Source organism: Ceratotherium simum, unplaced genomic scaffold (genome assembly GCF_057802395.1).
Source record: "Ceratotherium simum simum isolate JZ-2026a unplaced genomic scaffold, ASM5780239v1 HiC_scaffold_43, whole genome shotgun sequence".
Taxonomy (NCBI): Eukaryota; Metazoa; Chordata; class Mammalia; order Perissodactyla; family Rhinocerotidae; genus Ceratotherium; species Ceratotherium simum.
In genome coordinates, this window is record NW_028261259.1 from 7,715,624 (window position 1) to 7,731,134 (window position 15,511).

At 38.0% G+C, this 15,511-nt stretch overlaps 1 long non-coding RNA gene across 1 annotated transcript; it reads right to left on the reverse strand.

Moving 5' to 3' along the window:
- Positions 1 to 4,873: 4,873 nt before the first annotated feature.
- LOC147911517 (uncharacterized) lies at positions 4,874 to 11,460 on the reverse strand. The gene is made up of 2 exons (XR_015551227.1): positions 11,422 to 11,460; positions 4,874 to 6,926 (listed from the first exon to the last, which is right to left on the reverse strand). It is a non-coding gene; the product is annotated as an uncharacterized LOC147911517 (long non-coding RNA).
- Positions 11,461 to 15,511: the final 4,051 nt, after the last annotated feature.

Below are 15,511 nucleotides of genomic sequence, written 5' to 3' on the forward strand. Positions count from 1 at the left end.
ATTGGCTACCTCTAGTGCTAAGTTCAGAGTGGAGATTTGTCAGTATAAGAGAGAAGAATCCCTTTTGGATTAACTCAGTGAAATATAGTATTTGGGAAAAAGGTTATATTTGAAGGCCACTTGTTAATATTCTGTCACCACAGTGACATCTGTTGGTAAGTGACTACTTCATGCTATTCTCGATGATTTCTGTTTGAAAGACATACTGAGCTTGATAAATAAATGGCAAGCAATAGGATATATTAGAGCATATGAGGAAGTCATTTGCAGTAAATCTAATTCGGACTGAGTTTGTTTTTCCAAAAGGGCCTGTCGCTTGCATTGTGTATCTGCTTTGCCGTGTCTCAAAGAGAAGAGTAAATGCTCTTAACATAAGGATGCAACTTCCCCCTCATTGACATTGCCTTAAGGATAAGCATTTCTCCCTAGGCTTGGATTTTACTGCTGCACTCATCCTGTGACCACCCAGCTCCAGACAACAGACCTGACACCAGCCATGCCCAACGAGACAACAGACTTGCTCCATGCTGTTTCCATATATAGCTATTCTGGCAGGGCAACCTAGCAGGGCGATCTTGTGGCTATTGTAAAAGGGACATTACAATCCTATGTGATACTTTCTCTTTGACGGTATATAACCACTCTGTACACCCCACTTCTTCAGTGCCCTTCCTTCCTTGTGGAAGGAAGGCCCAAAGCCATGGTCCTCAAAAGTTAGCTCATAATAAATTCACCCCAATTTTGATTTATACATTGGTTATGGATTATTCATGTAGACATTTGTTGGTGTAGTTGTGGCAAGATTTCAGAGAAACCCACCAGAGACCACCTGGAATCTACACTGAACTGGCATTTGGTACCAATAGGAGCCCATTGTGCTCCCCAGATCACTGCATTCTTCAGGTGGCCCGAGTGAGTTCTCCTGAAACCTGGACCTCTTTATTTTAAGTCAATGGTCCAGAGTTTATTTGAGCTGTTTTCAAGGCTTAAGGCTAGGTGTCTTAAGGGGATACTGATACATTCCCCAGGTCAGAGGAACCTAGGGAGGAATTCCTAGGAAAGAGAAATAGAAATGTAGAGAGAATTTCCTAGGCCAGAGGAGCCTAGGGGGAACTTTTGGAGTGAATGGAGCAGGGTGACTTTTAAATATGGCTTAAAATTGGGAAGAATTATGTTTAAAAGTATGAAAAAAACTGCTTGATAGAGAAATGAGAGACTGAATCTGTTCAGCTCCAAAGAAAAGGGACATTGCTCCTCCCGACCTTTCGGGAATTCTCAAGCAACTGAGAATCTCATCGGGGGTGTCAGAGGGGAACCCCAAGACTTGTCACCCTCCTTCCTATAGTGAACTCCACTATCATTCATGTTAATTTATCACAGGTTAGTCTGGGTACGTGCACGGGAGGGTTAGTCACCCGCACTCCAAACCCATGGCGGTACCTAGAATGCTGGCGGGAGAAACCAAGGCATGTAAGAGAGTGATTACGACCTTTCTTTAGGGAGTAACACTCACAAGCAGCACACTCCTGACCCACTACACAGTCCCTAGAAATTGTTCAGACTTTGTAGCAAAATAAAAGAAAAGGAAAGTGGGAAATTGAGTTTGCTTGATCATTCCTGGCTGGGCTGCCTGGCCTCTGAACCCAGGAGACTTGTGCAAGTGCTAAGACAGCAGGGGGCCTAAGACTGAAAGAAAAAAGAAATTGGAAGGAAGCTTTCTGCAGATGGAAACTGCTAAATTTTCTAAAACAGTGGCTATAAAATCTTTGTTGCATCTGTCTGTTCTTTATGTGTGTGTCTCTACATGTATGTTATATGTGCGCGGTATTTTACCTCCAGAGGTTATAGTCAAAATCAAGAGGTCTATTCAATTAACTTGAAATAAACACTCACAAAAGTTAGTTCTAAATGCAAATGTTTTCCCAGTTAACGTGATATGAAATACTCTTTGGTAAATAAAAGCTTATTTAAGCTTGTTAATTTTCAGCATTGGCTATAATGCAGATATGCAGCTTTTATTCGTCAAATAAACTGATGTTATTTCTACTACAAAACTGGTCTCAAAAATAGTAAATGATGACTAATATTATTTAATGTCTCATAAAGTCTTGTAGGCAATCTAAATAATTATTGAGGGGCCGGCCCCATGGCTTGACGGTTAAGTGCGCGAGCTCCGCTGCTGGTGGCCCAGGTTCGGATCCAGGGCGCGCACCGAGACACCACTTCTCCGACCATCCTGAGGCCGAGTCCCACATATAGCAACTAGAAGGGTGTGCAGCTATGACATACAACTATCTACTGGGGCTTTGGGGGGAAAAATAAATAAATAAAATCTTTAAAACATAATAAATAAATAATTATTGAGAACAGGTAAATAAATAGGAGAGTATTAAGTGAACTTTAAACAATAATCATATGTTATAATGTATATAGCTTCTAAACTCTTTTTGGTGACTTACAAATTTAGGATTTTGCTAAATTTTATGATAAAAATTCATTGAGTATCTAGATCATTTCCAAATAAGATAAGATATTAGACATTGCTAAATATAGGTTTATCTACTTTTGGCTTATTACAGAAAAACTACAAGGTGTTTTGGGTCTATTGGTAAACATGTCTTGTGTTTTATTTAAAAGATTGTACTATAAAGTAAGATGTTTCCAAAAATTATAAAAAGTGTCCATATAAATTTGTCAAGCCAAGAAATGCTAATGTAAAAGAAATTTTATGATTGCTTACTTAGTTTTTTACTTGAAAATTAAGGTTTCTAAGGGTTAAAAGTTTCTAATATGTGATTAAGCTACTAAAAACTTAAGAAAAATATGTTTGTATTCAAGGAGAGTAAGATGTGTGTTTTCATTAAGAAGATATAAAAAATGCAAATATTTTTGTTTGGTTAGGAAAGATAAATTTGCCCTGAAAAGTACTAGAAGGAAAAAACAGGAGCACATGGCAAGAATTCTGAATGTAAACAAAAAGTTATAGAAGGTTTGCTGAAAGAGAAACCCTGAGGAGTTTTATACATGGTCGAGTTGGCTAAGATTAAACTAAATCCAACTAAGTAAATGATTTTTAATATCAAAAGTAAGCTGGTACAAAATTCAAATTTGGTCTTCTTCCTTTTAAAAGGATAATTTTATTCTACTCTTTTTTTTTCCCCAAAGCCCCAGTAGATAGTTGTACATCATAGTTGCACATCCTTCTAGTTGCTGCATGTGGGACGTGGCCTCAGCATGGCCAGAGAAGCAGTGTGGTGCGTCGGTGCGCACCTGGGATCCGAACCCAGGGCCGCCAGCATCAGAAGGCACACATCCAACCGCTAAGCCATGGGGCCAGCCCTATTCTACTCTTAATCTTCTCTTGATAGAGGTTATTACGTAAAAAGATTTTTCTTTACATTTGAGTTAAGTTTATCTAAAGAACAGAGATCTGTTTTGTTAAGGTAATTCCCTATGTTCAAAAGACTGAGGTTTCTCTATTAAGCTCTTTTTGACTGTTTAAATGTTGTTTGTTAATTAAGCCTGGTTTCACTGCGACAAGAACAGGAACTCCTTGATCTTGTCTGACCAAGTGTTTAAAACCTCTCTGTATTTTTGACAATCTCCCCAAAATTCATATCCTGAATAAAGTCTTTCTTATAACTTTTTTCTTTGAGAATTTTCAAAGATCCATGGCAATTCTCAAGTAAATTTGATCTCTTCCTATAAAGAGGGAGATACTAAACTAATTAGGCTTGTTAAGTATGCTAAATTGCATGGGAAGCATTATCAAGTAAATGATAAAACTTCTTAGGTTACACTGCATAGGTAAATATTACCCACTATTTTAACCCTGCTATCTTGCTTCCAACATTACAAGAGGAAGGACCACGACTGCATTCTATTTAATTTGGTTTACAGATGGGTCTTACTTAAATGATAAGCAAGATATTACCAAGCTGGATATGCTGTCCAGCCTCGAGAATCCCTGTGTGGGGGAAGAAGGAGAATCCTCCTCTGCCCTTTCCCTTAAGGTTCTTATGGCTGGCCAAATAATTAACAAGACAGGTTAGCAGGAGAAAATAATACCAAGTATAATAACATGTATACATGGGAGAAACCAGGGACACTGCATTTCTCAACACAATAGCAGAAATTCTCATCTTAAATATCGTCTTTACGTAAAGACAGAGGAGGATGTTGGGGGTGGGTGGGTGTCAGTTACAGGAGATCACCACTAAAACACTGTAAACAAGAGTAAGGTTATTATGCAGATTTAAGGCCTCACCTTCCACATTGATAAGTTTCTAGAAATGAGGTCATCCCCCCTCTTCCCAGTACAGAAGGAGAGATACCTTTACAAATGGAGATTTCCCTTATAAATGTAAATGTTTGTCTGGCAACTCCTCACTGGGTCATCCAGAGAATGTGGCCAGAGAGACAGAACTTCTGATAAGATGGGTTTGTTGGTGCCTTTCTTATTGTAACATCTATTTTACATTATATTACAGCCATCAGATAGAAGATCTGTTGCAGGAAGGAGTTACTATGTCAAATTCTTTAGGCAGTTAGTGGGGGAGGTCAAATGTCCGTCAGAGAAAACAATCGAGGTAAAGAGATATATTTCAGGGTGGCCAAATCCTGATCTCGCACACCTGCTAATTCCTATAACTCTGCTAACCCAATAAAAGACTTCTTTCCACAGGCTTGAAAGAAATCGCCACGGAAGAAGAGAAACAGATATAGCAGTCAAAAGGGGGAATTTTTATCACCCCCTCACAGCTGTGGCTTGCACCTAGTAAAAAAACCCATAGTACTGTGGGGAGACAGTAAAATCCCCCTCTGCCCTTTCCCTTAAGTTTCTTATGGCTGGCCAAATAACCAACAAGACAGGTTAGCAGGAGAAAATAATACCAAGTTTAATATCATGTATACATGGGAGAAACTCAGAAATGAGCAACTAGTCCCTCTGTCTAAGCTGCTTGCTTGAGTATTGTAGCTAAAGGTGAGGAAAGTGTTGGAGGTGGATAGTGGTCTGGGACTTCAGAATGCAAGAAGACAATTCTTTTCAAGGTCATCTATAGATAATGTGGTCAGGGGGAGATAGAGATTTTTGATAAAAGGGGCTTGGTGCCCCTCCCATTGTAAGATCTATTTTACATTATCATTACAGCCATCATGATAGAAGATCTGTTCCTGGAAGGAGCCACCATGTCAAATTCTTTAGGCAGTTAGTGGGGGAGGTCAAATGTCTCTCAGAGAAAACAATCAAGGTAAAGAGATGTATTTCAGGGTGGCCAAATCTTGATCTCCCACAGTCCCGCCTTTGAAACTAAAATTTTCACAGTCCTTTTGAAACTTAAAGAAGTTTCATGGTCCAGAAGCTGAGTTAGTAGATTGTTTCATCTCACTGAACATATTTCTTAGTCCTGATAATAGATCAGTTCAATTAAATTCATTTTAGAAGGTGCTGATGCAGGTGGGCTCTCAAGGTTACACCTATAATGTGGAAGCAAGCAATCAAGTATTTAATAGAAGCATTTCTATGTAAACAAAAGAAAAATAAGGTTACTGGTTGGAGCAAGTTGTAAAGCAGTTTCTGAGTTTACAGGACAGCCAGTTAAGAAAATTTTTAGATGTCAGCATCAAAGCATCTTTAGTAGTTTAAAATGTCTCTGATGATGTCGTCAGGTCATCTCTCAAGTTTATATCAAGTCCATTGGCTTCAGTTTGTAAGGCTTCAGGAAAAAAGGCAGGTTTAATTCTCAGTGATTCCAAATGAAAATGATGGAAAAAGTGAAAAACATTAGTTTGGAGATCTGTATCCAGATATTTTAGGAGACTAGAAGAAATCAGAATCCAGTCCAGTCAACAGATAGAAAACAAAAACCTCAAAAGACAATTAACAAAACTTGAATCTAATATCCGCAAATATACACTATAGTTTTTACTGAAATATAATTTTTCTCTCTAAAATCACCCTCATTTTTATCAAAGATAGCCAAATTTAGACTAACTAGTTTGTAAAATAAGTCTAGTTCCAATAAAGTTGGCCCAATTATTTACATAAGTACATCAATAATAGCAATTGATCATATAAGCTCTTTTAAATCTGCTTTGCTGGAACTTTTTATAAGGAATCTCAGATTGAACTTCAAAGGCCTCTCGAGGCCAGGAAAGCCAAGCCAAGTATTTTGTCATAAGACTTCGCCTGCAATACCTACAGATTTGGGTGAATTCCTCTCTTCTGAGGTTCCCCCAAAATATTTCGAGGTTCCTTGTACCTTCTAGATAAGTGACATTCTTTACTTATCCAGTAAATGCTGCTTGGAACATTGAACATAAGGCACCAGGCCAATATTTCCACATGGCTTTATTCCATAAAGTCCAGTCTTCATTCCTCAAATCTTTATGGCTATATCGCAAAAATGATGTTCCAGTCACAACTTTGGTAATATAACCAGTGTTTCCAATTGTGTCCTGTCATAAGGAGAACAGATTCTTATTGAACTTATGCAAATAACTTTATTGCCATGAAAACAACAATACTCACTTACTAAGAGTTTTTACATTCTGGAGGGATCAGGTAGAGAGAAAAAGAGAAATATTTTAATATTGCTTACAAAACTATCATTTACCAAATTTCTGTAAGTTATACCTAGCTCGGGAGAAAAGAGAAAAAGTTTTCCTTAAATCTGAAAAAACAAAACATTAAAAATTCAACAATACTTCAAATGAAAAATCATAAAAATTATAATCATCCTTATCAGTTCATTCAGTCCTGTGTAATCCATTTTTGATCCCAATCTTTTTGTTAGTGGCTTCATGAAGTCATCAGTTTCTCCATCAGATTTCTGTAATTTCTTACCCAGTTCAGTTTATGATCAGCAAGTTTATCAGAAGCCTGTACTCCAGTGTAACTGTCACAGTCCTTTCCATGAATTTTTCTGAAGTTGAAACATTTTGCAAAAGCATTAGAGCAAAGAAATGTCTGTAAACAAGACCTCAAAATGGCAATTGACAAAGAAATGTGGTTAATTTTGTGACATACAACACTTTAAAATAATAATAACTAGAATTATTACTGATAACCAGGACAGATCAGAATTTCAGTAATGTTGTACAATTTTAAAACGCCTATATCAATAACATTTACCCACAAAATACCACTTAAGCAGGTTTATCATCACTTGTCTGACAATGCTTCCCATGTAGTTTAACATACTGAGTAAGCCTAATAAGTTTAGTATCTTCCTCCTCATAGGAAGAGAGCAAATATCTCCACACTATGATGAGAACAAGACAACATCAGTTGTAGACAGCTTCCCCAAGACTCCGGACCAGGCCTGTATTCTCAACCTTAAATCCACTCATTTAAACCTTTGTTATGCTTAAACTGTATACCTATTTTATAATTTGATGGTGCTCAGGGCAATCTACTCCAGGAGGCACCACTCTGGTATGTAGATTATTTCAAGCTGAAGACAATAAAGACTCAGAGAGCTCAGGGAGAATATTTGAGTTTCCCCTCCCAAACTGCCTGAAGAATTTAAAACAAAAGATCTGTTTCAAGAAAGAGTTGTTATCATGATGGCTGTAAAGGTAATATAGGATAGATGTTACAATAGGAAAGGCACCAAGCCTCTTTTATCAAAAAATCTGTCTCTCCCTGACCACATTATCTATAGATGACCCTGAAAAGAATTGTCTTCCTGCCCTCTGAAGTCCCAGGCCACTACCCACCCACAACACGCTCCTCGCCTTTAGCTGCAATACTTAAGCAAGCAGCTTAGACAGTGGGACAAGTTGCTCATTTCTGAGTTTCTCCCATGTATACCTGTTATTAAACTTGGTATTATTTTCTCCTGCTAACCTGTCTTGTTAATTATTTGACCAGCCATAAGAACCTTAAGGAAAAGGGCAGAGGGAGATTCTCCCTCTTCCCCCGACAAATTGTTACAGTTAAGATTTTCAGAATACTATCATACTTAAGGAAAGTGATTGATTTGGAACAAACTGGTCTTAAAGTCCAGGCATTTATCAGGTGGCTCCTAATATAACTTAATGGTTATATAGAACAGATCTCTGGCCTTTGACTACTGGCCTGATGGCTAAAACACTGCACCCGATCTTCCCTTAAATGCAGGGAAGGATTCACAGTGACAACTGCTGCCAACATTCCTCTGCTTAAGGCCAGATGGGCTCAGTCAGTGTTCCCCTGGTATCACCACCGAGCAGCTAGCTATATTTGTTCCTTTTTTAGGGCTAAATGATGTCACATCACATACAGAAGCCCTTAATGACAGTCAAGCAGGAATTGCCTTATTAAACACTAAGTTGCCTTTAATAAAAAGACTGTCTTTCAAAATAGAATGGCCTTAGATATTTTAACTACATCCCAAGGTGGTACGCGTACAATCATTCAAACTGAATGCTGTGTTTTCATACCCGACGAGTCTTCCAGTGTGTCATCTCTGCTAAAGCACATGAATAAGCAGGTGAATGCCATAAGCGATCCTGCGTTCAGTCTTGAGTTTTTTGGTTTGCTCCCTTCTGGTATTGGTTCTCTTTTTCGATCTGGACTGAAATTCCTATTTCTATTACTTCTTGGAATTCTTGTATAATCATAATATTTAAACTAATTGCTGTTTTCTTTACTCAGTGCTGTGAGACTGTCATGTAAGCTGGAGTAATGAAAGCTGAGGTGGCCGATTGATCTTAGAACCTTGGACAAACTTCCTTTTTTGATAAGGACTAGGCCTAAGAACTCATTTTAAACTAATCTTTTCAAAGATGTTAAATTATTATCATTGTTACTGTACTTGTTCTATAATTGTGAATAGCATAAATACAAGGAGTCATAGAAAGCACATATGCAATGTTTGTGCAACAACCTAAAATTAATCCAAAACCCATGAAATGCTTCCTCTATTAGTATGTATATATACCTCTTTTCTTGTCCACTATATCCAATTAATTCCCCCCAAGGTGGACAACGGGGCAATTAAATGAGACAAAAGCCTGGCACCGAGGGACATGAGGGACCCAGGGCAGGCAGCAACCACTCTGGGGCCGAAAGACAATATTTTGTTCATCAATGCTTTTTATCAAAAGATTATAGATCAAAAAGGAGAAAACGATAAATAAATGGGAAGCAATAGGATATATTGGAGAATATGAGGAAGCCGTTTGGGGTAAAACTAATTCGACCTGGGTTTGTTTTTCCAGAAGGGCCTGTCACCTGCATCGTGTATCTGCTTTGCCATGTCCCAAAGAGAAGAATAAATTCCCTTAAGATAAGGATGCAACGTCCACCTCCTTGGCGTTTCCTTAAGGATAAGCATTTCTCCCTAGGCTGGGATTTGACTGCTGCACTGATCCTGTGACCACCCAGCTCCAGACAACAGACCTGACACCAGCCACACCCTCCCCACTGTGTCCATCAATAGCTATTCTGGCAGGGCAATCTGGCAGGGCGATCTTGTGGCTATTGTGAAAGGGACATTGCAATCTGATGTGATACATGCTCTTTGATGGTATATAACCGCTCTGTACACTCCACTTCTTTGGTGCCCTTCTTTCTTTAGGGAAAGAAGGCCCTGGGCCATGGTCCTCAAAAGTTGGCTCATAATAAACACACCCCAATTTTGATTTATAGATTGATTATAGATTATTTACGTCGACATGTTTTACAAGTAATATCTTGAAAGGAAAAAACAATAAAGCAGCAGCCCTGCATTACACATGAAAGTTGTGCTCCCCCTGGAGGGAAAATGAGGATACAACATTGGTCGAGTACTTGATTTTATAATCCACTGGTGCCTTTCAAAAATATAGCTATGATTGTAAGAGTAAAGATATCCTTAAGAATACTGTCACAAAACAGGTTTTCCCAGCTTCTTTTTGTCAGAGATGAGACCGACATCAGCCTGGGGCACTTGAAGAGGCATGGTGGACTCAGCTGAGGGTTATTTAATTACTGTGAGCTAATTAGCCAATAGCTAATAAGATGCAGAATGATTAAAAAGAGGTAAAGGGACATAAAGTTGGAAATAATTAAGAAAAATAGTGCCTTCAAAATATCCTCTCATTATTTTTATAGCATTTGTTTTGAGGCATGACTAGGATAGTATGTTAGATTTTTCTAAATCCTTATCTCCAGAGCATATATTACTGAGTTTTTCATTAAATATGATAATGCCAAAGAAAACCTTGACAAAAGTATTCTGTACTATCAACAAGGACAAAACATGTACAACATTGCTCTATATATTAAGATTCCAGCTGTAATAGTCAAAATGTATATTCATGTGTGTAAAATTATAATGATTTTCTATTTTTCTCGGGCTGTGAACCATGGTAAAATATATAGTAATAAGCAGAAAACCTGATGAACTAGGTGATTTAAAACACCTGAAGTTAAGGCTAGACCATTCAAGGGTGAAATAGATCAATTTCAATTTCACACATTCTCCTTTCCTTGTAGCCAGTGAAGTGTCTGGAAGACCGAAAACACATAAAATTAATTGAGAGTTAACAGTGTTTGGAAGCAGTTGAGGTTAAGCCCTCAACAATGGTGGCCCTTACTTCAGGAGCCATTGACTATTTGTCATAAGTTTATTGTATAGACGAGTTCTATTCTTAGATGATTTGTGTATGTTTCATAGAAGAGAGACAGGGCAGGAGAATTAACTATCACTCTACACCGGTTCCTTTATTGTATTACCTCATGCAATTCTTACAGTAATCCTTTAAAGTAACTATTATAATTCATATTTAACTGATAAAGAAAACCATGTTTAGGCGCCTGCCTGGTGGGACAAGCAGTTAAGTGCGCGCATTCCGCTGCATCAGCCCGGGGTTCACCGGTTCTGATCCTGGGCAAGTGCCAATGCACCGCTTGGCAAGCCATGCTGTGGTGGCGTCCAGTATAAAGTGGAGGAAGATGGGCATGGATGTTAGTCCATGGGCATGGATGTCAGTCTCCCTCAGCAAAAAAAGATGTAGATTGGCAGATGTTAGCACAGGGCTGATCTTCCTCACAAAAAAAAATTTTAAAAGACCATGTTTACAAAATTGATCAAGGGTAAAAGGGAAGATCTGAACATCAGTCTATTGGGTTTTATGCCTCATATTCTCTCCACTGTGATAAAAATGGTGCTTCAACATGGGTACTCACCATCTTGCTATTTAATACTGGCTCCTGCCAACAGCATTGGATGAGATGAGATGAGAAGTTTATTTCCAAAGTTATTCTATTATATTTAAATTATACTATTTATGAGTCAAATGTCAAGTCATATTTTAGAGGCATAGAGAACAGCTGATTACTTCACCTACACATTTTCTAGTCTTACTATAACTTTCGTGTGTCACATTCTGTCAACTTTGTGTCAACTTTACCAACTTTAGTGCTTCACTGTTCTTTTTTTAAAAACTTACAATTTCATTTTCCATGTAAAGCACCTTGCTGTTTTCTTCCTAGTCACTAGATGGCAGTTCTGTATCTCTGTAAATTACCACTGCAGCAGGAAATGAGAGGTCTTAAGCCAGTTTGTTCTGTACAAATGATGGACATAGGAGGACTTCTGCTCCATCAAGGCTGCCTGCGTTATTCCGTGGCTGTAACGGGGATGTCCAGGACTGCTTAGGCAGGCATGAAGCAGAGTCAGAAAACATCCTCTAAGTTCTTCTTCAGATGTGAGTTCAGGCACTTACCATCTCACCTGAGCACACTAGAGTTTATTGAATGTGTTCTGTCTCTTACTCTCTCTGTGTAGTTAATAAGGCTGGGAGCTCCATACCCCTAGAAAAAACACATGACACATAAAGCCTTTTCTCAACTAAACGGAGTTGAGGGCTATGGTGTTGCCCGAGATTCTGATGCTTAAAGCAAACGCAGCTGGTGCTCATATGGAGGGAAAGAGTGTCAGCTACTCCTGGAGGGCTTTTATTGATGCTCCTATGGAATGAGCAAGTTTAAAATAAAACCACACGGCTTAAACCTCATTAACTGATTATTTTATTTTCAAGTAATATGCTGTGAAAATCTGCTATGTCTAAAAAACTATTTCATAAAACTGAAACAATTCTCTTTTTTATTCTCTGGTATTTGAAATACTATTAAAACTGTAACTCCTTTAACATTCTACAATATACAAACAGGCAAATATCAATTATATTCTCAAAAAATGTTTGTTCCCATGTTAAAGATTAATATATGGTAGCAAAATGGGTTACCATCCAGTTTTTAACTAAATTTTTGCTTTTTAAATTACATATAAAATTTGTGTTTTGAAGTATTTTCCTAAAACTCAGCATCTTTCTGATATAAATGGACTAGTTGAAAGGTAAATAGAATGAAATTTGATCTTTAAAACTCTAGCTTTGTGTAAGAATTGATAATATCAGGCAGTTGAAAGTTGGGTCTCTCCACATTATGATATTTATTAATTGTGAATAGCCAGATCTATTACAAAGTGCTGAATAATAAAAAGAAATTAAACAATATCAGCACTCTCTTACCCCACACGTACAGTTTATATGCAAAGAAATCCTCAAAGGTCAGAAAAATGCTTATGATTTCGGATAACTGGTAAAATACTATCTCATTCCAGTTTTAACCTCATTTGAAATTGACTTAAAACTCTTCTCTTAGCATCCTGCTCTGATCAGTGCCTCCTGGTCCCCTCAATGCCTCATTTGATTGCAAACCTATCTGAGGAATTGAATATTCTTTTCCATTTGTTCTCTTTATGGTATCTGTGATAGTGCTTTTTATACAATGACCACTTGGTACAATTTATTATTCGTTTCAGAAACATCTTGGGCCGGCCTCATGGCTTAGCAGTTAAGTGTGCGCGTGGCGCTACTGGCAGCCTGAGTTCAGATCTCGGGCGCGCACTGACGTACTGCTTCTCTGGCCATGCTGAGGGTGCATCCCACATATAGTACCTAGAAGTATGTGCAACTATGACATACAGCTATCTAGTGGAGCTGTGGGGAAAAAAAAAGGAGGAGGATTGGCAATAGATGTTAACTCAGAGCTGGTCTTCCTCAGCAAAGAAAAAGAGGAGGATTAGCATGGATGTTAGCTCAGAGCTGATCTTCCTCACACACACAAAAAAGAAACATCTTTATTTAGGAAGAAATCAAGGAAACAGATGTGAGGAATGTAGGGTCACCTAGTATGGTGCCTTTTTTTTTTAATGTTTTGTTTATTGCAGTAACATTGGTTTATAACATTGTATAAATTTCAGGTGTACATCATTATACTTCGATTTCTGCATAGATTACATCATGTTCACCATAGTGGCTGCACCAGTTTGCACTCCCACCAACAGTGTATGAGACATCCATTTTCTCCACATCCTCTCCAACACATGTTGTTTCGTGTCTTGTTAATTATAGCCATTCTGACGGGCGTGAGGAGATATCTCATTGTAGTTTTAATTTGCATTTCCCTGATAGTTAATGATTTTGAACATCTTTTCATGTGTCTGTTGGCCATCTGTATATCTTCTTTGGAGAAATGTCTGTTCAGGTCTTTTGCCCATTTTTAATTGGGTTGGTAGTTTTTTTGTTGTTGAGATGCATGAGTTCTTTATATATTTTGGAGATTAAGCCCTTATCAGAAGTATGGTTTGCAAATATCTTCTCCCAATTGTTAGGGTGTCTTTTCGTTTTGTTGATGGTTTCCTTTGCTGTGCAGAAGCTTTTTAGTTTGATGTAGTCCCATTTGTTTATTTTTTCTATTGTTTCTCTTGCCCGGTCAGACGTGGTGTTTGAAAAGATGTTGCTAAGACCGATGTCGAAGAGCATGCTGCCTATGTTTTCTTCCAGAAGTTTCACAGTTTCAGGTTTTACATTCAAGTCTTTAATCCATTTGGAGTTAATTTTTGTGTATGGTGTACGGTAAGGGTCTACATTCATTTTTTTGCATGTGGCTATCCAGTTTTCCCAACACCATTTGTTGAAGAGACTTTCTCTTCTCCATTGTATGTTCTTAGCTCCTTTGTCAAAGATTAGGTGTCCATAGATGTGTGGGTTTATTTCCGGGATTTCGATTCTATTCCATTGATCTGTGTGTCTGTTTTTGTGCCAGTACCATGCTGTTTTGGTTGCTATAGCTTTGTAATATATTTTGAAATCAGGGAGTGTGATACCTCCAGCTTTGTTCTTTTTTCTCAGGATTCCTTTAGCTATTCGGGGTCTTTTGTTGTTCCATATAACTTTTAGGATTCTTTGTTCTATTTCTGTGAAAAATGTTGTTGGAACTTAGATAAGGATTGCATTGAATCTATAGATTGCTTTAGGAAGTATGGACATCTTAACTATGCTAATTCTTCCAATCCAAGAGGACGGAATATCTTTCCATTTCTTTGTGTCTTCTTCAATTTCTTTCAGCAATGTTTTATAGTTTTCCGTGTACAGCTCTTTCACCTCTTTGGTTAAGTTTATTCCTAGGTATTCTATTCTTTTTGTTGCAATTGTAAAAGGTATTCTATTCTTTTTGTTGCAATTGTAAATGGGGTTGTATTCTTTTTTTTTTTTTTGAGGAGATCAGCCCTGTGCTAACATCTGCCAATGCTCCCCCATTTTTTTTTTGCTGAGGAAAACTGGCCCTAGGCTAACATCCGTGCCCATATTGCTCCACTTTATATGGGATGCCGCCACAGCATGTCTTTACAAGTGGTGCGTCGTTGCACACGCAGGATCTGAACTGGCAAACTCCGGGCTGCCTCAGCAGAGTGCCTGCACTTAACCACTGGCGCCACCAGGCCAGCCCTGGGGTTGTATACTTAATTTCCCTTTCTGCTACTTCGTTGTTAGTGTATAGAAATGCAACTGATTATTGTAGGTTGATGTTGTATCCTGCAACTTTATCATATTTGTTTATTACTTCTAAAAGTTTTCTGGTGGATTCTTTAGGGTTTTCTATATACAAAATCATGTCATCTGCAAGTAGTGACAGTTTCACTTCTTTCTTTCCAATTTGGATTCCTTTTATTTCTTTCTCTTGCCTGATTGCTCTGGCTAGGACTTCCAGTACTATGTTAAATAGGAGTGGTGACAGTGGGCATCCTTGTCTGGTTCCTGTTCTTAGAGGGATAGCTTTCAGTTTTTCACCATTGAGAATGATATTAGCTGTGGGTTTGTCACATATGGTCATTATTATGTTGAGGTACTTTCCTTCTATACCCATTTTATTCAAAGTTTTTATCATAAATGGATGCTGTATCTTGTCAAATGCTTTCTCTGCATCTATTGAGATGATCATGTGATTTTTATTCTTCATTTTATTAATTTGGTGTATCACGTTGATTGATTTACAAATGTTAAACCATCCCTGCATACCTGGAATAAATCCCACTTGATGATGGTGTATAATCTTTTTAACGTATTGTTGTACGCGATTTGCTAGTATTTTGTTGAGGATTTTTGCATCGATGTTCATCAGTGACATTGGCCTGTAATTTTCTTTTTTTGTGTTGTCCTCGTCTGGTTTTGGTATCAGGGTAATGTCGGCTTC